Here is a 25,202-nt window from a genome sequence, read left to right as displayed (position 1 = left end):
GACGCTAAGGACGTAAACATCGCGCCACGCCGAGGGAAATACACTCACGCGCCACAAGTGACTCGCGGAAAGAAGTGGATCAGTGAACGACAACCCTGTCTCCGAGACGGAACAGCTCTGCACCACCGACACAGCAACTTTCATTATTTTTTTCCTTTTTTTTCATTTTGACCAGACAGACTGTGCCTGTCTTTCTCGCTCGCAGTTCCAGTTAACGAGTCGCACCGGCACATAGCGCACCTCTGCCAAGAGTGAAAGTGTTTCCTCCAGAGTCGACCAAACTGCGATTTTGTCCGGCCAGTTCGCTTCTTCTCCCACCTGTTTGTGGAACGCAAAGACCCTTCAAATAAAGTAACCGAAACCAAAGAGCTATCTGTGAATGTGCGTGTTCGTGGATCGTGTGTGCCTCGCCTCGCCGCAAAGTAGGAACGAGAAGAAAACGAAAGCCTGCGCCTCATTTTGGTGACAAGCCTGGCAAGCGGCAGCGACGAGCGGCGGTTTGTCAGCAACGCGGCGAGCCGAGCAGCCAGCGCTCGCTGAAAGCGAAAGTGTTGATCTCGTTTTTCCGTTCTCTCTTCCCTCTCGCCCCGCGCTAAAGTGTGTTTCGCCGTCTGCGCCAGCCGGCAGTGCTGTGGTGTTAACCAAACTTGCTCTCACTCTCGCAAGGGAAGGTAAAAAGAAAAAAAATTGCGTACCGAAACGCAGTAAACCATATCTGAAGAATAGCACAATTGTGAAACTGTGTGCCTTTAAAAGAAACGAGTGTACCTGTCTCTGTGTTCCCGTAGACTGTTGTTTCCTTTTTTTTGTCTTACGCTTTTTTTTTTTTTTTTTTTTTTTGTTTAAGCCGGCTACCGACAGTCGGCAGTGTGCTCTCCTCGCCGTCAAAGTGAAAGTGAGAGGATTTGATAAGATTCCTGCAATGTGAAAACAGATTTTCGATCCAGCTGGATATTGGCCGTGTGTGTTTGTGTGTGTGTGTGCAAAAATATGCTATACATTGGGAAGTGAGAGTACCTTATTACAGGAAGCTTTTTTTTTCCACCCTTCTTTTCGAGACGACTCCCTGTACAGTGCGCCTTGGGTGCCAGTATGGCCACGAGGCGGGTTTTCGAAAGTGGCGTATACGCTAACGATGTTGTCCCGGATGAGTGCTCCGCCCACGCCAACAGCTGCCGCTGCTGCTGCGAAACCTCGCGAGGATTTTGAAACTCTGCCGTACCAGCCCGTGCTGCTTTCTGTAGGATATTTCGGAAGACTGCAGCTGCCCTGATTGCTTCACGTCGCTTCGGTGAGTAAAAAGGCTTTTCTTGGTTGTCGTAAAAGTGAGTACCAACGGCGTTGCCTCATCCGAGACGTATGTGACGGTCTCTGACCTTGTCAGACGCTACTGAAATGTTGACGTTCAGAGGTGCAGTTCTATTTGCGCATGTGTTCTGCATGACTTATAATGGCTTCTGTTGAGATAGAATCAGGCGACGAGTATGGGGTAATGAGACTTTTGGTTGCTGTGACAATTTTGTGGTGGTAGACGTAGATACTGTCTATGGTTGCATCGGGGCAATTGAGTTGGCCACGCAGCGTGAGCGAGCGTCAAACTCGGAATCCGAGCGACTCTGCGTGCAGGGGTGAGCCGCGGGTGGCTGCCTGGTAGGGGTCCGCGCGTTTTTCTTCCTATTGTGGCCCCCTCGCTCGGCGTGTTTTGTTGCGATGCTACCGAGGATCGGCGGGGAGGTCAAGCCGGGGCCTGTGGAGTAGGTTGTCCAGCTGCTGACCTTGAACAGGCTCAAGGCCCTGCCCCCTCCCCCCTCCCACCACCACGCCCCATCCCGTCCTATCGCGTCCCCGCCCATGCAGGACGCGCGAGCTCTGGGGCCTGCACTCACCCCAACGGCCCGGCTCCCCGGAGTGCAGACAGTGAAAGTGATGGAGGGGCGCGCTTCCCCTCTGCTGTCGGCCACCCCAACCGGCAAGCCACCCTGCTGCCCCGACCGTCTCTCCCCTAAATCGAAATCCCTCTGTAGTCCAGCTTAATAAGCGACTGCCTTTCAGAAAAAAAAAGGTCTGAGCCAGCAGCGAGAATGTGCTTCCCTCCGTACTGCGTGCTATATCAGCGGCCTTTGACCACTGGTCGTGGCACAAAGAAAGAACAAAAAAAACAGGGGGAGTTGCCAGTGCTTACGACACTCGAAATGTTTGTTCCAGTGGCCTAGTGACCCAGTGATTTCCTGAAGGGAACGTCTCGTCTCTTATCTCGCCGCGATAAGGCATTGTTGTCACACATTCCCAAGGATCACTCAGAGATGTAAACTAGCAACGTCAGTCAGCAGCCAAGGATCATGTTCTTCGGGCGGAACTATACTGTTATCTGCAACAGCGGTATTAACTGAACTTATTACTAGCAGGCTAAAGATAAACAAATCTGTCAGTTCGCATTTTATGCCACTACAACGGCATATTTTGTTATGATCTTGGACCTTCCCCTTTCTGTTTCCCACATTTTTATACACCGATACAACAGAATGCATTTAAACAGTAATTAGTTAATGACCAAAGTTTCTACTATCATCGATTTCTCACGATCCAAACTATAAATTGCATGACAGAAATTGTGCATGCAAGGTAGTGCCAGCTAATTTCTAGAGACAGATTCTCATCTATATACATATTCTATAAATCATTGTAGTGCGTGGCTAAGGGTGCTTTACACCATGTATTGAAGTTTATTCCCATCCATTTCCCAAACGAATCGTGGAAAGAACACTTGATTATAATCGATGTAATTATTTGCCATTATTAGGCTTCCTTTTCCTGCAGCCCCCGCACGAGGGATATGTTAAGAAGCTGAAAAAGAAGTTGAAAACCTCCTCTAAAAATTTTCGAGATGCCATAGATTTTACGAAAATAAACATCTTCTTCGAGAACTTTGAACATAGCTGCTAAGGTTCAGTGACCGTGTCGGAATTATATTAGAACAAATAAGTCCTCGGTCACAAATATTAAGTCAAAATTGACCATGTTTCGACGCTACTATGAGCGTCGTCTTCAGAATTAAATTAACTGTTCTAAAACATATTAGGTATATAATACATCAATAAAATTAAAGTTACTCTTGTTGCAACCCTTGTTCACTCAAGTACGAGCAGCCCCTAGCTGCTCGCCATCTTATTTGCAACTATTCATGACGTCGCCTTTCCGGCTTAGATTTTTTTTAAATGTGACTTGTAAGTACTGCATCTCTTCCCAGTCAGTACAAACTTTAATTTTATTAATGTATTATATACCTAATATGTTTTAGAACAGTTAATTTAATTCTGAAGACGACGCTCATAGTAGCGTCGAAACCTGATCAATTTTGACTTAATATTTGTGACCGAGGGCTTATTTGTTCTAATATATATCTTCTTCGAGCATTTATTTTACATTCTCCTGTAACTCAACCACACGTGGTCCATTATCGATACTTTTCATTGTATACACCCGGTGCCACCTGTTGCTCCAACCAGATGCGAATTCCACAAACGTTTGCAGTAATCCAGAAGGAGGTTGCAAAAGTGTACTCTAAGGCTAGAAGTGGATAGAATCTCTTCCGTAGATAATCTACTTACTGTACACGCAATTGAGTCTACACTTCACACCCCCAGTCCTCAAAATCTAAATGACACGTTCTGATCTAACCAAAATAGACAATGCACGATAATAGTGGTATACTGTGGCCTAAAATAATGACAAATCACTTCCTATAGATTTTCGAAACGGATTTCTAAATAGTTTTCAAAATGGACGTTCTTATTCGCAGAAATTAAACTACATATACCGAGACTGAACACTTGACAAATTTTTATGGTGGCGAAAGTTCCTATCGTCAAACTCCCCATTATATTTTAGATGTCGTAGCCGCGTTTACGGAAATACAAATGCAGTTGTTCCACCCTACTTACAGCTATTCTCGTCATGCTTTGTCTTTTTGAAACCTCCTTTCAGGTATTTTCGTATTCATAACTCATGGCTCGTAACGATTTCGTTAACTGCTCTCTTTGAGCCTCTCTTGAGTGCTCTTCGTCGGAAAATAAATAGCTAAGCTGTAATTTACATCGTGACAAACAAGAGTTATCATTTTCTCTATCAAATGTAAACGTCTAGCGTAGAGGTTTGGAAATGTAATACCTGTATACATGTAAAAATCGAAGTAAATAGTAATAAACTACAACATCCAGCCAAAAATAATTAATCTTTGGATTGCGACGCTATCTGAAGTGGCTATTAACCTGAAAATATTGAGGTTGGAAACATAATCAGTATGCGGAAATACTTATCTTGGTTGTCCCCACTTCTCTTAGTACATATGGCTAACGTACCGGTAGAGAAGAAATCTCTGTGGAAGAATTTTTTTCTGTGGCTTCATTTTTGCCTGCGTAAAGAGTCACAAAATACACTGAAGCAAAGTCAAACGTTCTATCTTTGCTTGCGTTTCGCATGAGATGTAAGTGCTGTGAAATGTTCACGAACATTATGATTCCTTTTCAAATCCCTTAAAAAGAGGACGTGTGTTGTACGGCATTAAGGAAGCTTGTTATAAAACAGTTAATGTGATAAACAACGTAGTATTAGACAACTGACTTCAAGGCAATTAATTAGCGTCCAGTACCTTCATCCCAAGATATCTACGACTTTTAAAAACATTTTTCTTTCTTGTCTGTGTTTGCGGAAATCAGTGAAATTTGTACAAAGAGACAGACTTACTACGTTCGTTGAAAACGGATTGCGAAACTCGAATGTGTTCAAATAGTCACACTAATAGACATGTAGTCAATAACAGGAGTGTTGCAATGGTTCCAAGAACAGTTATAGAAATACAAAAAAATAATTCCCATGAAACTAAATTACGTGCTCAAAAATCTATGTTCCCACTTCGCCGAATTTATAGCACGTTTCAGTGGTTAAGATGACCATAATGTATTCGAATGCTACCAGCCACCAAGAATAGTGCTATTAATGTAATTTACTTTGGGTCATGGAGTAAAAAGGTGGACGAGTATCTTCTGGAGAACTTCAGCATACGAATTTGCATTCAGCAACCTTGGATGCACACCTGAAGATAATTATTGGTCGAAACAAGTAATTCACAGTGCGAATAAAATTATTTCCCATTACTGAGACAGCTCTTCCGATACTATTAATACGCTCCAAGAAGCATGCCTTACAACAACACATATCAGTTTTCCTAATGTTTTCAGTTGGATCTGAGGCCTTGACCAATGCCCCGGAAACGACTATCGTTCGTGCAAAGGCTTGCCCACGCACTGAAACTAAAAGCTATTACGGAATTCCAGTCGCAGTATTTACTCTTGTCGCAAAATGCCTTCCAAAGAATATATGTAGAGAATGAAAACGTACAAAGCTTCGGAGAGTTAGTCGTCATAAATGAGGAAATCCTCGCGCTGACAGCTGAAAACCATTTAGAGACTCATTGTATGCGCGTAACATGCGTGAAATAATGGGAATTGCTTCCACTATTAAGTCATGGCAACCTGCAGACCGTAGACGACTACATGTGTGTGTGTGTGTGTGTGTGTGTGTGTGGTTTTTTTTTTTTTTTTTTTTTTTTTTTTTTTTTTTTTTTTTTTTTTTCCTGGCCGTCTTCTTAAGATTCCAGCGGCGTAGCACTCCGCATGCATATGTGATACAGTCAGTATAACTCCCGCACTATGTGCCAAAATGTGAAAAATATTTTTATCTCAATTCTGAACATGTGAATTTTAGTTCTGAATGACTGTGAAAGTACTACTTTACATTTCATTAAAAAATGAAAGGGTTTTAGTTGCCACCACAGTAAACTGAACGGTCAAACAGTCGTGCATGTTCTTGCTTGTGAACTGGAAAGCATTATCAGCCATTAATAAGTATTTCTAGGAGGAGTAATGCATTTTCTAGAATGTTGTCCTAAAGGGGGTTCTCAAAATTTGTAGCGTTTCCAGAGATTCATCACTTGTCATGCTGTTTTGCTACGGTTCTAAAAAAGAAACCAGAGCTGTAGGCAAGCTTCACACAACGAAGAAAACAAAGACGAGGGAGAATATGAAGAGATTAGTACCTAAATGAAACTTGGGCATCTGATTTTACCAAGACGTACCTGCATTCGCTGTTAGCGCGAAGCCAAGCAATCGCTCCCATCGTTTTTAAACCGAGCCCTCCTAGTATCTTCATGATACGTTATCGTCCTAAGTAATCACGAACAAGTTGCTCACGAATGTGCATTGTATTTTTCAGAAATATCAATATAAGTTATGCTGTAAATAGTCTGTTAGAATTTGTTCTGTCAGTAGACAGTGGAACATGCGTCATCTAGAACTGAGAATCTCTTTTAAGTCGAAGTACCGAAAGAAAACTGGAAAGAAATGTTTGAATCATAATGGTATAAATCTCGTAAAAGCAAAAATATTTATTTTTTCACAATAGCGAACAATTATTGACCCTTTTCAGTGTTTTTAAGGAATAGTTTAAAAGGTAAAAGTGCCGGTGAATCGGCTCTTCATTAATCGGCCTTGGAAATGGTGTACTGAGGGTTAAAAAGTCGGACAAACGGTCACAGGAATTAACCAAAAACAGAGCCGGAAGATTCGTAAATGGAATAAGGATGAATCTATGTATCTTACAAACTTGCTCGAGAAACTGGATAAAGCACTGTGCAAATTTTAGTTAAAATACTTTACAGTTGTTTTTGGCCTTGTTGCAGATCTTGTTATTTTGGTTCTGAATACCCAACGACATTATTCTTTTTATCAGTTTCTCCTTGAACACACTATGTCTCGACTGGCGTAATGCTGTCCTTGCTGTTTGGTGCTAATCCCTTCAACTCTTGATAATTTGTTTCACATATTTTAATTTTTCTTTGGCCCTACAATTTTTGCATCTACATCATTCCTTATATCGCTTACCATTCCTTATAAGTTAGTGTACCCCACTAAGGTCTTACATATTCTTTTCACGTCATTTCTCTCAGGTACTTTCGTTTTTTGTTTTACTAGTCTGGCTAATCATTAATGTAATACCCTGCTTTAGCACCATATTTGAAACGCTGTCAGTTCCTTGTTACTCCGTTCTAACATAGTTCGCTTTTCACTTCCTTAGAAATCCTGTGTTTCAGAATCAAAATTTCGGGAACGTTCCGTGTGAATATTTGATATCGAGAGACGTCTTTTATTACGGGAAACGGAAATTACTTGCTTCAAACTATGTACGATTTCTGCTCGCACTTCTCAGCTTAATTTCTGGCATCTTTACATATATACAGATACGTAAAATTAAAGTAAACCAAACTGCTGGCTTGAACGCCAGATTGCCGACAAGAAAAGTGTCAGATAAGAATTACCTATTACCTGACAGTTACAGCAAGCAGTCGATACTGTCAGTTTTAGAGTAGGCCTATCCATGCCTACATCAGAATCGACCAAAATTATGATTACGGAATGCCACATACCTATTACGGAATGTCATTCCCCTGCCGGAAAAAAATTGCGAAAAGCGTTCACGTAATGTATGATTCAAGGTGGACAAGGATAAGAGAGGACTCGGCCACGTATTTAGTCGGACACACACCTGAAGTGCTTAAGTTAAAACGTGGGAAGATTAAATCATGAATATGATTACTTTGATCTAAGCTCTGCAAAACCCAGTACCCCACTCTGTTTCCTTTAAACAGGAGGGAAACTTGGGAACTGGAACAGGAATGTCGCCCGATTACTGTGGTAAACCTCTTAAATTGTCTCGTATATCCGCTTTTATGCAAATGTTCGTGTTCTACACCCCGTCTTCGAATTATGTACTGTGCTCCTCAAACACAAGGTGATAGAGTCATCGATGTTTTCATTTTGTAATTGTATACCAGTTACTTGACAACACACGATGTCGATTACATTTCGGAAGTTACCTTGGACATGTACGTTATGATGTTAAATAAGTTATCATCTGTTGCTTGATGTTAAATAAGTTATCATCTGTTGCTTAATAACAAGAGACATGGTCGGCTAGGGCGTAGGGCTGTTTCGTTAGAAAATCCCTAATCGAGAGTTTGATGGGCCGCTGGTAGCGTAGATAACTCGCTCTTTGATCTCGGCTGGGGCGCTTATCTGTCCGCGAGCCGAGAATGAATAGGAGCGATGCGAGGCGCGGGGAAAGTGGGTCAGTGTGCCCACTCAGCCAACGAAGTCGCTATCAAAAGCCAGGCGCACGCAAAAATATACAGACCTTGACCCGATAAAAGTTTACCAAAGCGTCATCTCCTCCTTATCTGACAGCGTGTGCCGGCTCGTCTGTGCGTACATGATGCGTGTGTGTGTGTGTGTGTGTGTGTGTGTGTGTGTGTGTGGTGCTGACAGAGCGTAGCGCAGAGATAGACGAGCGAGCTCAAGGACGGCACAGATACTCTCCCAACAGCTTGTCCGGCGAAAGCGAAAGTGTGCAGCACAAAAACATAAACCAGCGTAGAACCGTCTACTCGTGCTGCTTCCCTCTCTCATCCAACGAATTCTAAACTGTACTACAAATTGGTGGGATGTAAACCAGTCGATTGACGGAAAATGTCTTACAAGGAAAAAGAAACCTGAAAGACCTGAAGCATTACAGATCAGATAGATATATTACTGATAACAAATAATTTTGAAATGTCACGAAATTGTCGAGATCGTATAGGAAAATTTCATGTACTCTATGTCATTCTAAAAGAAAAGGAACGTACGAATGTAAAAGTAACTTCGTGAGTATCCCAAAGGACTGTTATCGCACCACTACTGTTCGCAGTATATGTAAATGATCTATTGGTTAACTTCGGAAGTGCTGTGAGGCTTTTCGCCAGAGATATTGTTGTATACAAGGTATTCCAGGACACATTTTAAGTATTCAGGGATATGAAAGGATATTATTCGAAGCAAAATGGTCTAGTAAACATGGGCTGTAAAATGCGTAACTTAAGAGCTATGAGTTTGTTTTCATCTTCGCTACTGTGAAATATCTCTCTTCTACTAATCAAGTGCTCACAGCTCTTAATTAAGATATGCATTTTAGAGCCCGCGTTTACTTTTTTTTTTTTTTTTTTTTTTTTTTGTTGCTTCGAATGACCTTTCCTTTCACATCCCTGAATACTGGCCATTCCTCCTGGAACACACTGTATAAAAATGTCACAGCTCTAGATAACTGTAACGAAATGCAGAGAGACCTCCGGACGATCGACGTTTGGGGTGGAGTTATCAGCTAACTCTCTCAACACAAACAAATGTAACGTGGCGGAAAGACCCGTTATTCTGTGATGACACAATTGCCGAACACTTACTGAACGCAGTCACATTCATTAAATATCTAGAAATATATGTACAGAGAGATTTAAAGTGGAACAACTACAGGAAACTAATCGTAGCAAAGGCAAATGCCAGGCAGAGATTCATTGGAAGAATCCTCGGGAAGTGTTGTCCACCTACGAATGTAACCTACAAAGTCCTCCCTCGACCGATAACTTGAGTATTGCTAATCAGTTTGGGGACCCTTACTACATCAGATTTGCGGATGAAATGGAGAAAATCCGAAGAAAAGTAGCGCGTTTCATCACAAGTTAATTTAACAAGTGCGTAAGCGTATCGCGGAGATGGTTACCAAGTCCAATGGCAGACACAACAAGAGAGATGTCGAGCACAGCAATGTGGCTTTTTGTTAAAATTACTGGATGATACAGTTCAAGAAGACTCAGCCAATATACTCACGCTTCGAAAAGACTAAGACGGCAACATTAGAAGGATTCCAGCTCGCCCCACGCATCATTCATGACTCGAACAGGGAAGGGGGGTTGGGGTGGGGGTGAAGTGACAGTGGTGCGCAAACTATTCTCCGCCATACTTCATAAGGTGGCGTGCGCAGTATAAGTATAGATCTAAAATAAAGAGAACACAATGTGTAGCACTTGAAAACATAAGGTAGTAGGCAATACTTCCGTTTCGGATTCCTCCCATATAAATAAGTGGATAGGTGTGTATGTCAGTATCGAGCTGGAGGTGTTTAATTCCTTAGTTGTGGCTCAGTCAGCTATGTTTATTGTCGTACTAAGAACGAGAAATGAATGTTACCTTCGCATTAAATTGCTTGATGGTTGGAGGACCCCGCCAGGATTACGACAGGATTACCTCATGCTGAGTGACGCTACTGCACTGTTCGGTATATATGACCAAGTGCACATTAAATATGCGATCCTTCTTGGGGGCTACGATCATGCGACTTAATTCTGTTGTATTTATTTCTGTGGGTTCTGTCAATTGGGCATTTCACGCAATATCTGCCAGTGAACAAGCATCTATTCTCACTCAAGTTGTTGAATGATGAGAGACAACACAAATTATTTCATTTTTGTTTGATTGTGTTTACGACTGACTTCAGCAGAAATCCGAAGCCTTTGTTTAGCGGAAAGATGGGTGCCTAGTGTGAGACGTACTGAACAATCGGTACAGAAGCTAAACACTTTTGAACATTCGCTCAAATGTTCTTCACATCTTACTTTAACATGAGCAGTCCGATCTCTTACTATTGCCCACCATTTTCGAGTTGCTATGTATGGCCGGCCGCGGTGGCCGAGCGGTTCTAGGCGCTGCAGTCTGGAACCGCGCGATCGCTTCGGTCGTAGGTTCGAATCCTGCCTCGTGCATGGATGTGTGTGATGTCCTTAGGTTAGTTAGGTTTAAGTAGTTTTAAGTTCTAGGGGACTCATGACCTCAGCAGTTAAATCCCATAGTGCTCAGAGCCACTTTTTGCTATGTATGCGCAGAAAACCAATGTACAAGTTATGCTGGACGGGACTTCGTACCAGAATTCATTAGACATTTCTTTTCGTCTTCTATTCGTGAAAATAACGACTGAAAAATTAATGTCACTGCCTCATTATTCGCTAAAATCTCCCTTCTCTTGTTCTTATGATTAAATCGTTTCGAAGTCTATATCAGGTTTACAATCTCCCAAATCACCCACCGGGCTTTCGGGAGAATTAGTCCCTCTTTCTTCTAGCGATTCGACTTAAATTTTGCGAGAATCTTCGTAACACCTAAAGGCCGAATGAACCGATCGTAGCAGTAAACCTCTGATATTCTCCATATTCTTCCTTCACGACCACTTCCTGTGAGTCCCAGTCTCTTGAGCTGTGTCCAAGAATAGGAGCGCCAAAGTACGGCTTGCGGTCTCCTTTGTGGCTGGAGGTACGCTTAAGTAAAATTTCCCCAAAACTTGATTTCTTCCATTTGCTCACTTTACACCTTCTCTCATTCATATTTCTTGTAACATTGCGCATTGCTGTTTCTTCAGTGTAAGCCCAGTGCTTCTATTTTATGTGCATTGCATTGCGTTAATCACGTTTAACGCAAGCTTTTCGTGAATAAAACGCGCTACAAGTATCTCCAATAAACACATAACAAAATATTGTTGGAACACTTGTCTTATTTTCAATAAAGATTGCATTTTCAGTAATGAATGTGCTAGTAATATGTTATTTTCGTCTTCTTTACTCATAGCGTTATGCTTACCGCAAAGAACCTCGTTTGACTGCTGTAAGTGAATTTTAAAAATCAATCAAAAAAATACTGCCTATTGTTAAAAGTCAGTATGAATATGTTACGAAGTAAGTTCCCTTAAAATGTCGCATTACAACTTACTAACCAACTAACAACGTAAAATTATCAACATACTTTCCCCATTGCTGAAGATGTTTCCGTGTATTCACACAATGGACATGCTTATAACAGTAATAACGTTGCAAATACATTAACATACAGTATCTACAAAACTATACCTACGGGTTTTCCCACTTGACAGTTCGTCAAAATAGATTAATTGCTGACATATTAAAGATACAACTAAGTGACTTTTAGTCTCCGCCTTTCACATTTCATTTGTGAATTCGTAGAGAGAAAAATAACGATGTCCCTTAGCAGAAATACAGAATTAAAAAGTAGAATCAGTTTAAATTAAAATGGAATATAGGCAGTGTGCAGATTTCACACTCTCGCTCACAGCACTGGCTGATGTGGCTAGCAGTCTTTCGCGACAATAATGAAAATTATGTCGGTATTTGGAAAGTTAAGATTATATCATTTTATCCGTTACGGCTGAAATATTTCGTCATTATTTCGATGATCTAAACATTCTGAAAAGACACTTTGAATGACTACAGTGCCTCAATTTGAGTGTTTTATTGTGTTATTATGAGTTTGCGAATGATTGTGTCTCCTGAAAGTAGGAAAAATTCGTTGTAGAAATTACATTGCTTTAGTTACGACAGTATCTCGACTCAACTATGAACAAAGATAACTATTCAATACTTGCGTACAAGCACAAACCATATTCACCATAGGAATATGATACTCAGTCTCATAGGGAACGCGGTTGTCCAGATTAATAAGAAATACAGAGTGTATTGTGTGACCTGTGGTTTCAGGAAACAGTGCTTCGTGAGATAACACGTATCACACAACATGCTATGTTTCGTGTTAATTTAGAGAAAGCTCTCTCTCTCTCTCTCTCTCTCTCTCTGCGTGAGAATACTGTTGAAATTACGCATAAGTAACTTGCACAAGAAATGTATGCGTTCCACTGAAACAGGCAATATGGCTACAGTCTCACTGATTATCTTCATACAAACACTAACAATTCTTCGTATGTACAAGCTAAACAACAATTACCTAGCAAATAATAATAATTAATAAGATTTGAGCTTAACGGTGTCCAGAAATACCAAAAGCAGCCCTTCTGCTCATTAAAGTGGTTACAATTATCTAAATTTAGGGAATCTAATTAACATGTTGTTTCGAGTGTGTGCATAAGCAAAAAGTCCAATCATTGCAATGGGAAGATACGTTCGAAAAACGGAGAAGTGTTTTAAGTGTCCTAAAATCGCTTTGGAGCACCTAACGACGCAGCTCTTGAAGTGAAGAAGCAAATCAAGAGGGCGAAGAAGAGAGCTCGAGAAGAAGCTACCCAGTTATCCGAGATACCTGTATACGTGGGTGGAATGGTGAAGCTTCATAATAACGGTTATGATTTTGTTACGCTAATGCTACACTCAGAAAATATGAAGAGGACCTTGAGTTATCAGATGAGTCAAGCGCCGGGAAACCAATAGTTGCACAAGAACCGTTACGAAATTGATATTCATGGAGATATCTTAAAATTGATGATGGCAGTAGTTTTCTTCTAGAAGGTGATGGATTAGAGGAGAGGATAGTCGTTTTTAGTGAAAGCAAAGGAAAAGAAAGCTTAAACCCGTTTTCCCATTTTCTTATAGAGGAAATATTTCTGAATTGCACCAAGTAAGCAGTTTGCACAAATCCACACCATACATTTACGTTTAGGAGGCCCAAGTGACGAAACAGACATGCTTCATGTAGTATTTTCCCTGCTCCCTAACAAGACGAAACACACCCATGTTCGCCTCTTTCGTCTGATCAAACATGCAGTACTTCACTTGGATTCGAAAAAATTAAATGTTGATTTTGAAGCCACTGCGATATCGGCCCTTGGTGAAGTTTCTCCTCAAGTTAAATAAGTGGAAGTTATTTCTATATATTGAGCGGAAATCAATAACGAGCTAAGTGTCAAATTTTTTTGAGTGAGTCCCGCCAAATTAAGTGCCGTTGCCAAAACCTGAAAAGTGGGCTAAGCGCTACGATCACTTCTAGTAGTGCATATAAGGCCCGAAGGATAGCATGAGCAGTTTGTGCCGGCCCACTGGAGAGGATAAGGTGGGCAAGGTGCCACACAGCTTTAAAATTGTCTGCAGCTTGTGACACAGAGATTTTGTTCGGATTGAAAAACATAACAGACCTAAAGAACGTCAGAGTGCCAAGTACCTAAGGAACTTGTAAAACTTATTGGGAATGCGACACCTAACAAACATTTGAGGTTACTGTGATCCAGCTTGGGTATTTTTTGTTTTAAAAAAATAGCCGATACACAAATTATCACAACGAAAATAAATATTTCCCAATGTAGCTGGATCCAAGTGAAAATAATTGCACCTAGTGTTGTCAAGATGAGGACAATGTTTAGCGAACTTACCTAATTTCTGTCGACAACCGTATGGCATTTTGCACATTCAGCGTTTTTCAGAATAAAATATTTATTTTCATTGATAAAAGGAAGGTAACCTAAAAAAATTTTGCATAGTTGTGTGACTATTACTATAGACGACAAATAAAAAATATTGATGAGGTTTCTTCATAAAAATATTTTTGTAAAAATAACTTAATAAATCTGAATCGGTCTTTTATTATTTAGCCCGTTAATGATTTCTACTCTACATATGAAGAACAGTTCGCGATATCGGTCTAACTGAAGAGTACAGTCAGAACGAAGATTTGTGATTTCATCTCAGCATGCATGAAATGCTCCCAATTGTAAGTAATTGATATGGTGAGATTCTTGTGCAAGCTCCTGACAACAAATTTTTTTTTTAATTTTTATTTTACGTTATGGATATCTGGTTACAGGATGCTGATACCACCTCGCAATGTGGAATTGGTACGGAAAACTGCACCGAACAACGAATGCTGTTGATGGGTTTGCACAACAAAATAAATAATATTACGGAAAACTCTCACCCTGGATCAACGATTTATTGGAATGATCGAAGGACGAATCGGTACTCACAAACTGCATGTGCTTGATGCTGGAGATGAATCTTGAAAGGAAAAAGAGGGAAAAAAAGGTTGAACTTGAACGACAGGATAAAGAGAATAAAACGTTATGAAGACTCTGGCAACATTTCCCTCACTCAGAAATTGGACTAAGATCTATTCACAAGGGGCCGGCCGGAGTGGCCGTGCGGTTCTAGGCGCTACAGTCTGGAACCGAGCGACCGCTACGGTCACAGGTTCGAATCCTGCCTCGGGCATGGATGTGTGTGGTGTCCTTAGGTTAGTTAGGTTTAATTAGTTCTAAGTTCTAGGCGACTGATGAACTCAGAAGTTAAGTCGCATAGTGCTCAGGGCCATTTGAACCATTTTATTCACAAGTGTTATATTATAAAGCTATGAAAGCCACTTAGACCTCGCGATTATTTGGTTAAAATTATTAACTTTGTACAAGAAGCACTGTCACTGTTAATTTTAAGTAATTAATATATAAACTGCAATGCAGTTGTAGCATAAAGAATAAGAAGTCTAGAAAAGTATCGCCGATACCGATAATTTCCCAGGGCGCGTAAAGAGTTTTAAAAATAAATTATATACAATTTACAAAAACTGTGTTTGCTTCCTAATAATGTTAAATATATCCTTGAAGTGATGTACCTTTTACCGTGTTCTAAAGGTTTACTTTTCATATTTTCCAATGGCCAAAATAGTTTTTTATATGCGTAGTGCGTGCAGTTTGTTTACCTCGGCTTAACTTTAACGTATACGTATTGCTTATGGAAAGTGGTTTTTCTTGTGTTGCCCACTTATGTATCATGTTGGGTAAGCAGAAAGAATCATTTCCACCAAGAAATTGCTACCAAAAATGGCATTGTGATCTTTAACATGAAAACGCAAATTATTCAAACAACAGTCCATGTTTTATAGTCCATAAACAAGCAGAAAGTGTTGTCTGACCTCATAGTATGTCTGAAATAGCAGTATATGCTTCTATATATGTCTTCGTACTGCACATTTAAAACAAAACACGAACCTAATTCTCAGACAGAATTTTTTTAAAATATTATTCTAATCCTAAATTTTTTTTGAAGTATAAGTCTATGCAATAATAATTGTATTTAACACTTCTGTATGTGGTTAGCAAATCTGGGACATTGCTTTGATTTTTAATATTAAAACACTGTTTTAGCTCGTCGAATTGAATCACAGCAGTATTCCACGTTGCAGCTGTGGATAACTGCTTTCTCTTCCAACAGTACGAGTACATAATTTCATACGCTATCCGGTAGTCTGTAAAAAGCACGTCAGTCTCACGAAATTATCACAAACGATTAAGGTATCTGGATGGCTCAGATGGCTCTGAGCACTATGGGACTTAACTGCTGAGGTCATCAGTCCCCTAGAACTTAGAACTACTTAAACCTAACTAACCTAAGGACATCACACACATCCATGCCCGAGGCAGGATTCGAACCTGCGACCGTAGCGGTCGCGCTGCTCCAGACTGTAGCGCCTAGAACCACTCGGCCACTCTGGCCGGCAAGGTATCTGGGCGTTCAGCTGTAGCAATACTTCGTTTCGTGACGATGAAAATCTAAATCTGTGTATATTTTAGGCTTTCATCGCTGTATACAAAGCGCGGCAGAAACGAAGAACCGTTTTCAATTGTGCTCCATTGTTGACCGCGGTCACTACATGACACACATGGTGTCCGCAAATCTTCGGCAAGCCCTTCTGTCTGCATATCTCCTCTTCCGCATTTCTCAGGCCTTCATATTAACAAAAGAGAAGCTTTATGTAACCTCTGAATATCGAGAGATGTAATTATGTAGTCTGCAGCCATGCCAAAGGAATTACAATCTGTTTAGAACGCTTACTCATTCGAATTAGATTTACATTTTGTATCTTAGTAGGATTCTGGTTTTGAATGTTTTCTTTTACAATCTAGAAAATCTTGAAAGCTAGATCATTATAGGCAGAAACACAACTGTCTTTCGAAAACGGGGTCACTTGACAACCATTTCATTTGAGAAACCCGTTTGGAGTTTGTCTGTATTGACATTCTGGAACCGAAGAAAGTGGAAATCGGACTTTTTGAAGTTTGTTGACTTCTTTTTAAGCACGACTGAGCTTTATCGCCGTGATTACTAATACCAGTAATGGGAGACCCTGCGTTCTGAAGCTTTTTCATCAAGATGTTCAACGACAGTGACAGAATTTTATTTGATAAAAAATTTTATTTGATAAAAAAGCAGACAAAATCTATTTAAAGAATGTTGTTCATTAAATAAGGTGAATACGATGGTGTACCCTAATAACCTGTACTGCAATCATACGTCTATCATGACTAGTGGTTCTTTATCAGCAATGTGTGACGATTCGTATTATATCAAACTGTGCTCATAATGTATCTTGGATGGGAAATTATTGTGAAAATAATATTATCCTTACCGTATTTTACTGGAGAAACCCAAGCCTTCCTGTGTTTGATCAGACTTGCCTATGAGCTATTAGCTGGTAGATATTCCTACAGCAGACTCCCACAACACAATTCCTTCCGAGAGAAATGGGAAGATTGTATCTGGCAGTTTTTCATCAATCTTTCAGCAGCATTCTTCCCACTCGTGTTGAGCGCTTGTTCCGTTTTTCTCTTTAATTCGTGCATTCTCCATTCGCCCTTACCAAATACTTGGTGTGAAAACCGCCTAATCCCCTGTCTATGCAAACTGAAACGCGTTGTAACTGACGCGCTCTGTCGTGTAGGTAAGTAATATTCAGTTCTTAGCAACAGACGCGTCCCATGCCAAGTGATTCTAGTGTAATCGCCTTTCCTACGACGGATACGCAACACTTGGAGCTGAGTAATCCGTTTCACAGTACATACAGCTTCTGAACGTAAACCTTAAATTATAATCATCCCGTCTAAGGATACATAAACGCGCCTAGGGCGGCTACATAAATATTTATACGGAAAATCCTTGTATATTACCTACTGCTTCTTGGCTTGAATACCTTTAAAAAGCGACGTCTTGTCAGCTTAAATGAATTCGCAACCCTGATACATGATTTTCAACTGTCACTGCCAACAACTTCATTTCAGAGCTGATGCAGAGACTTTCTCTTTACATTAACGCATACTTTCTGGTGGTACATCATGTATTCAAAGAAAATGTTTGTTATAATTGACTTTTGCATACTTTTGCCAGTGAAGCTTGACAATTGTTATCAGATTACAAACCGATAAACTCTAAGAGCGCAAGTTTAAAAAAAGGACAAATATCTTTACACATCATGAAATTTATTTTTATTGATTGCAATTCACACTTACAACTTACCGTTTCTAGTTGCATATACTTAACCTGTAAATCTATGAATATTTCGAAGTGATCACTTACTTGTAATCTGAGAGAAATAGACGTGATAAAATAAATTATAAGCTTTAAGATACGAGCAATAAAGAAGGGAAAATTGGCGCAGATAGTGTGAGTGACGCGAGGTAGTTGTAAGGTTGAGAATAGGAAGTGGGAGTGGGCATGTTACGTTCCGTTTTGAGAGGACATTGCGAATTACTATTAGAACATTACGAGGTTAATACGTATCGCAAGCGCTGCCATGGAAGTAAAACACGAAATGTAACACAGTCCAGAAGTTATCATGTATACTAGCTATAAAGTAACCGGTATAACTGTTTTATACTACATTGCATAGTGTATATACCAGAACTGTATTTCAAATGATTACAGATAGAGTTCTCACTCTACAGCTGCATCTTTTTCATTGAATTTATTTATACATTTATTTCCTTATTTCCGTATTCATGTAGTTATGTGGAGAGAGAGAACCTGGAGGCGGATGAAAGAGAGAGAGGGAGAGGGGAGGGGGTGGGTGGAGGAGGGTTACTCTTCAAGAAGGGAGTGGAAATGTTTTCATATGGTTGTTGTTGATTCTGTGAAGCTGTTGGACTGAGAAACAGACGTTAATGGATGCTGAACTGAATTAGTTGCAGCCATTGTCTGCTCCTTCAGCATATCAGCTTTTTGCAAAATCCGGTACCTGTATATTTCGGGTGCCTCTGTTACGTTCAGCTTTTGCAACTCCACATTGCCTGTGAAAGGTTGAGAGTCTTCAGCAATGCCGGACAGGATGTGTTTTCTGCCCGCTGAGTATCTTTCAACATTCAGCTAACGCGTTTGTGGTAAGGTATGCCCCCTCACCCTCCCCCTCCCCCTGTGACGTATAAATTTTCGATGCCTACAGCGTCACGTCTTTAAGTGTCACACAAGTTTTTATTTTGAAAGGGGGTCACTTAAAACTATTTCCATGGGTTCGCCCCTCAAATTTCTCCCTCATATCACAAAATTGTCGTCTGATGTAGTACAACTGAAAAAATAAATTCCTTTTAAAGCACAGTTTCGTATGTAATTCATATTCAAAACCTTACACCTGTGTCACAGAACAAATCCTACATCGAGAATGCTTTACGCAAGTTTAAGGGAAGAAATGCTTCCGATAATTATTACAGTATTTAAAGAACATTAAAATATGAACAGGCTGAAATGAACAAACAGTACATGAGACTATGTTAATCAATTCAACTGTAAAAAGCTAAGGAGCATATTATTAGCAAAATGAGAAATATGCAAAAGTGAAATGCCAAAATGAGCACTTTTCAATTGGAAGTCAATCAAAACAATCAGAATGAATGAAAGAAAGCACAATAACATGAGCCATAAACGAATAAGAGCTAAGCAACTAAGCAAATAAGGGAATAGGCAAAAATTAGATGCCAACAAAATGAGAGATGGCCGAACTCCGTCGGCACTTATATACGGTTGCGCTCGTGGCGGCACCTCGCGGCCCGTACGTAACACGCGCTCACGCTATCGCAATGCACTCTTAGCGCTCGCGGCTCCGTCTAGCGGCTCGTACGCAAGTTTTGCGATTGCTGTAGCAGGTCGACCCTTAATCTATGATATTACACCCCCTCTCCACTTGTTAGGTAAAATTGCGTTTTCCGTGCCTGAAAACAACATTCACGGACAGCCCGTAACGACGTAACTTCTGTTTAAGAAAGCATTTTGTGCTTGCGCAGTATTACATTGTTTGACCGTATTCCAATATAAGGAGCATTAACATTCTAAACTATATAGTAGGATCAGCTTCTCCTGATATGACTGTTTAAATCACTGTTGTGTCTCCATCGATCTGACTGAGTCATCCGTCTTGCAGAGCGATAGGTTTGCCATAATGTTCTGTAAAGATTTCAATGACAGCTGGCGACCTAGTGAACACAAATTATTCTAATATAATTTACCACACTCGCCGAGTCATTGAAGATAAGACTGACTCTTTTTCTAAAATGTATGATGCAATACGTAGCTGTCCTACTTCTGTTCAAAAATGGTTCAAATGGTTCTGAGCACTACGGGACTTAACTGCTGAGGTCATCAGTCCCCTAGAACTTAGAACTACTTAAACCTAACTAACCTAAGGAAATCACACACATCCATGCCTGAGGCAGGATTCGAACCTGCGACCGTAGCGGTCGCGCGGTTCCAGACTGTAGCGCCTAGTTCTGTTCTATGAGAGCGTTTCATGCGTGATAATAAGCAAAGATAAATGGCAGATCCATGCAGCGGAAACGAGATTCCCACGTGCAGTTAAGGGCTGTTCCTTAGGAGACCACGTGAGAAAGGTGGATATCACAAACAACTGGACGCCTAGTTTGCAATAGCCAAAATTAATGTATATCAAAATGGTTGAAATGAAATGGTTGAAATGGCTCTGAGCACTATGGGACTTAACTTCTGAGGTCATCAGTCCCCTAGAACTTAGAACTACTTAAACCTAACTAACCTCAGGACATCACACACATCCATGCCCGAGGCAGGATTCGAACCTGCGACCGTTGCGGTCGCGCAGCTCCAGACTGTAGCGCCTAGAGCCGCTCGGCCACTCCGGCCGGCATCAAAATGGTTCAGTCACATGTTGAGAAGGGATGAAAGTAGCGTACCAAACGATACTGCAGATTACACCTCCTCAGGGCGATGGAGTGTGGGATGTCCCAGAATGACGGAAGAGAGCAGGTTTTCAAGCCCATGAAGGTGGTGATGATGGTGATAATGACCACATTCACCGTTAATGGGTTCCTTTATTCACTACTGCGGCACACCCGGGCACAAAACTGCAATTACCAATGCTGGTTGTAAGATAGACATGTAGATAGGTAGGTACATAGATAGCTCTATTTTTCATTGCATAGATTCATACTGAGCAGACCTTCAAGGATGTAGAACATGTCATACAAACGAAAATATATACGCCGATGTAACAAAAGTCATGGGATGTCTCCTAATATCGTGTCGGACCTCCTTTTGCCAGCGTACTGCAGCAACTCGACGTGGCATGGACTCAACAAGTCTTTGGAGGTCTCCTGCAGAAATACTGAACCAAGCTGCCTCTACAGCCGTCAGTAATTGCGAAAGTGTTGTCGGTGCAGGATTTTGTGCACGAACTGGTATTTCGATTATGTCCACTGAATTTTCTATGGGATTCATGTCGGACGATCAGGCGGCAAACCATTCGTTCGAATTGTCCAGATTGTTCTTCAAACCAGTCGCGAACAGTTGTGACCCAGTGACACGGCGCACTGTCGTCCATAAAAATTACATCGTTGTTTGGGAACATGAATTCCTTGACTGGCTACAGATGGTCTCCAGCTAGCCGAAAGTAACCATTTCCGGTCAATAATCGGTTTAGATGGACCAGAGACCCATTCCATTCCACGTAAACACAACGATCAACATTAGGGAGCCACGACTAGCGGGCACAGTGCCTTGTCGACATGGGTCAATGGCTTATTGGGGTCTGCGCCACAGTCGAAACATATCATCAGCCCTTACCAACTGGAATCGGAACTCGTTGACCGTGCCACCGTTTTCCAGTCGTCTTGATCTAAGTGGTACGGTCACAAGCACGTAGTGTTAGCAAAGGCACTCGCATCGATCGTCTGCTGCCACAACCCATTAACGCCTAATTTCGTCGCACTGTCCTAACGGATACGTTCGTCGTACGTCCCACATTGATTTCTGCGGTTATTTCACCTAGTGTTGAATCTCTGTTACCGCTGACAACTCAACGCAAACGCCGCCGCTCTCGGTTGTTAAGTGAAGGGCGTCGGCCACTGCGAATGCCTGAAATTTGGTATTCTCGGCACACTCTTGATACTGTTGCTCTCACTATATTGAATTCTCTAACTATTTCCGAGATGGAACGTCCCATGCGTGTAGCTCCAACTACCAGTCTGCATTCGGAATCTGTTACTTCCCGTCGTGCGGTCATAAAAACGTCAGAAACATTTTCACATGAGTCACCTAAATAAAAGTAACACTTCCGCCAAAGCAGTGTACTTTTATACCCTCTGTATGTGATACCAAGCCCATCTGTATAAGTGCATATCGCTATCCCGTAACTTCTGTCACCTGCGTGTAACGTGTATTTACGAAACACAAATATACTAATGTCCCTCCCACAAGTCGTAAATGAATCGGTGATACAGGTTTTGCAATAGGTACAAATCTAGACCATTTTTTTTAATTTAAAATGTATTACCAAACATATAGATGTGTACAGACTCTAGACTGAAGTGCTTAAACTAATTTTTAATCTACTGTAGCGACGTTCGTAAAGAATGTACAACTTACTTACACAGATCGTATTACTCCACTGAAAAGTCCAGAAGCCAGATTTTAGGGGACACTTACGTTCTTCGATATTATTAATAATATAACATTCATTAATTGGTTCCAGTAAGAAATTCATCATTGGATTAAGAGTTAATTACGAATCAACCTCTTTGTGCTTCGAGTATTTGAAGGTTTTATTGTTGTAGGTAAGTTACTTCATAAACGTATTTTTTAATAATTGACACATTTAGAGGCCAAAGCAGATGATTTTATTTCTGTATGTGGATTATTCTTATTTCTAGCACTAATTTAATAAACTAAGTTGATGATTCGAAAAAATTATAAGGTTTTTATAACAAACTTCATTAAGGTGTAAAGAAACTGGGAAGTAGTAGTTTTCAGTTTCTTTGATAGGTCTCTGCAAGATGTCCTTGAGCTCACATCAGAAAATAACGCCGCGTATTACATACGTATTTGGACTCGGAAGAACCTTAGCTGGCTGGACGGGATGTCCCAAGAAATGATGATATATGACATTGCGGAATGGAAGTCAACGAAGTATACCAGTTTCTTTTCAGTGTCTACATCACATATACATAAGAGCATACTCATTCATACACTGTTGAGCATTAAATTGCAGCACCACGAAGGCCCCCTGAAACAAACGTTAAGTGGCATGAAGTGTATTGCAAGCTTGGTTGTACAAATGATTAGCATTTCAGCCACATATTGTAGGTATAGTAGATCCATCCACTCTATGCATATGGAAGCTGTACCTTAATGTCGGTGGTTCGAAAGAAGGTCGTGTTGTCCTCAACGGAAGGGGAAGCGTCTACCAGCACTAGGTGGAATTCGACAGCGGCTGAGCCGTGGCCTCCTGCGGTTTGTCCTCCTGCGATACTGCTGCTCATGTTGGTCGGGATCCCATAACTGTCATACTAATATGGAATCGATGAGCGAGGGGGGGTGACACCCTACGGCATGAAGGTCCCCAACTGCCCCACGTGACTAGCAGCCGAAAGGACAGATATACTGACGGCTCGACCCAGCGGTGTTGTATAGCCACGTCATAGCGACATTACGGAAGCTCCAAGGCACGGATGAAGGGAGCGTTTCAATGTTTTGTTCCTACTATACTTTACACACACAAGAAGTAAAAGTGCGCTATTTGCTATGCTTCCTCGTGTTTCGGTTTAATGGTCAGCAGTGTTACATGGGCGGAGAACGCGGATTTGATGGCGATGACCATGTATTCATTGGACTCGAGGTGCCTGGCCAGAGAACGTCAGTCTCCGTTAGGGCTGGGCAAACAATAGGGCAGTTGGAGCGAGCTTGAGTATTGTCACTGTGGCGAGGAGGGTATACAGTGCCTGTTCGAACTACCAAGTGACATTTGACTCGCGCGGAGCGAATGTTAGCGAAACGCAAGAGACTACGAACTACCCACAAGAAACTGTTGCTCTGCTTAAAATATGCAGGTTTTGTGAAACATCTACATCTACATGAGTACTCGGCAGTTCACTTTTAAATGACTGCTCGAGTGTTACATGGCGGGAAATAGCTATAAATGTCACCAATGTATAAGTTCATCTTGTATTTCAACAAATTTCTAATTAAAGTTTTTTATACGGTATTTCAAAAAATGATTCAAATGGCTCTGAGCACTATGGGACTTAACATCTGCTGTCATCAGTCCCCTAAAACTTAGAACTACTTAAACCTAACTAACCTAAGGACATCACACACATCCATGCCCGAGGCAGGATTCGAACCTGCGAACTTAGCGGTCGCGCGGTTCCAGACTTTAGCGCCTAGAACCGCTCGGTCACACCGGCCGGCTATACGGTATTTATGAATATATAAACATTTATGGTGATTTTTAATAAAGCCAATAGTCAGAGGCGAAAAGGGTCCCATTAAAAAGTATTATTCGATTCTGAACGCAATGCAATATTTTATTTGGTTATTAGAGACTATAATGTTTTACCAGGTGGGTTGCAAATGACCGTTCCCAGTCCCTATTGACATATCAGTGCCTAACACATGAAATAAACCACATTAAACTGACTGAAACTGAGATCGTGAGAATAAATTACAGTGGCAAGACATGTCGTCGAAAACTACCAACAGAATTCGCGATATCAACCTGCCCTCATACCCGTGCGTGTAAAAGCGCCTTTTCCTGGACGGTGACGTTCGCCGGCCCCAGTTTGAATTCACCCGGCTGACAAACGACGAAGGTCGGTTTGGCGAATAGCCTAGATGGGGTTTATAGACGGTTTCCCACATCGCATTACGTGAATACCGGACTGGTACCCAAGTCCAGCTTTATTTACACGTTTTCAAAACAATTAGAAAACTTTGGCCCACTTTCAAGTGCATACACTACGCGCAGACGGCTGTGGTACCCACATTCCGGCCGTCCCTTAAATTAACCATGCGAAATCAGTTAATAACCATCGCGACCCGGCGCCGATGCGGGAATGGGCACAAGAAACAGAAGAAGGTGATTCACTAAATCGCAGTACGAGCAAAAAAGCTACAGATCTGGACTGAATCTATGTTGCAATAATTTATTTATGTATTAGTTGCTATTTTCACACGTTACCTGCACCCTGCTTATTTTTATTACTAAAATCCGTAATATATTAATATCGCTGAGGCACGTGGTAGACATAGTACGAGGAGAAGTCTCCAAATCGCCGGGCGATCGCAAACTCGAGCAGAGCCCGAGTATTACCGAACTGTCACGTTGTTGTTGTGGTCTTCAGTCCTGAGACTGGTTTGATGCAGCTGTCCATGCTACGCTATCCTGTGCAAGCTGCTTCATCTCCCAGTACGTACTGCAGCCTACATCCTT

The 25,202-nt window shown here is 41.2% G+C and overlaps 1 protein-coding gene across 1 annotated transcript in view; it reads left to right on the top strand.

Annotated features, from left to right (window-relative positions):
- Positions 1 to 1,066: 1,066 nt before the first annotated feature.
- LOC126472294 (transcription factor Ken-like) overlaps positions 1,067 to 25,202 on the top strand; it is a 198,719-nt gene continuing 174,583 nt past the window's right edge. Inside the window, exon 1 of the mRNA XM_050099929.1 lies at positions 1,067 to 1,291. The gene's annotated coding sequence lies outside the window, so the exon portion shown is untranslated. The remainder of the gene's footprint in view (positions 1,292 to 25,202) is intronic.

Source organism: Schistocerca serialis, chromosome 1, assembly GCF_023864345.2.
Source record: "Schistocerca serialis cubense isolate TAMUIC-IGC-003099 chromosome 1, iqSchSeri2.2, whole genome shotgun sequence".
NCBI lineage: Eukaryota > Metazoa > Arthropoda > Insecta > Orthoptera > Acrididae > Schistocerca > Schistocerca serialis.
The sequence above is the reverse complement of the archived record's forward strand: the minus strand, read 5'-3'. Positions and strand labels throughout refer to the sequence as shown.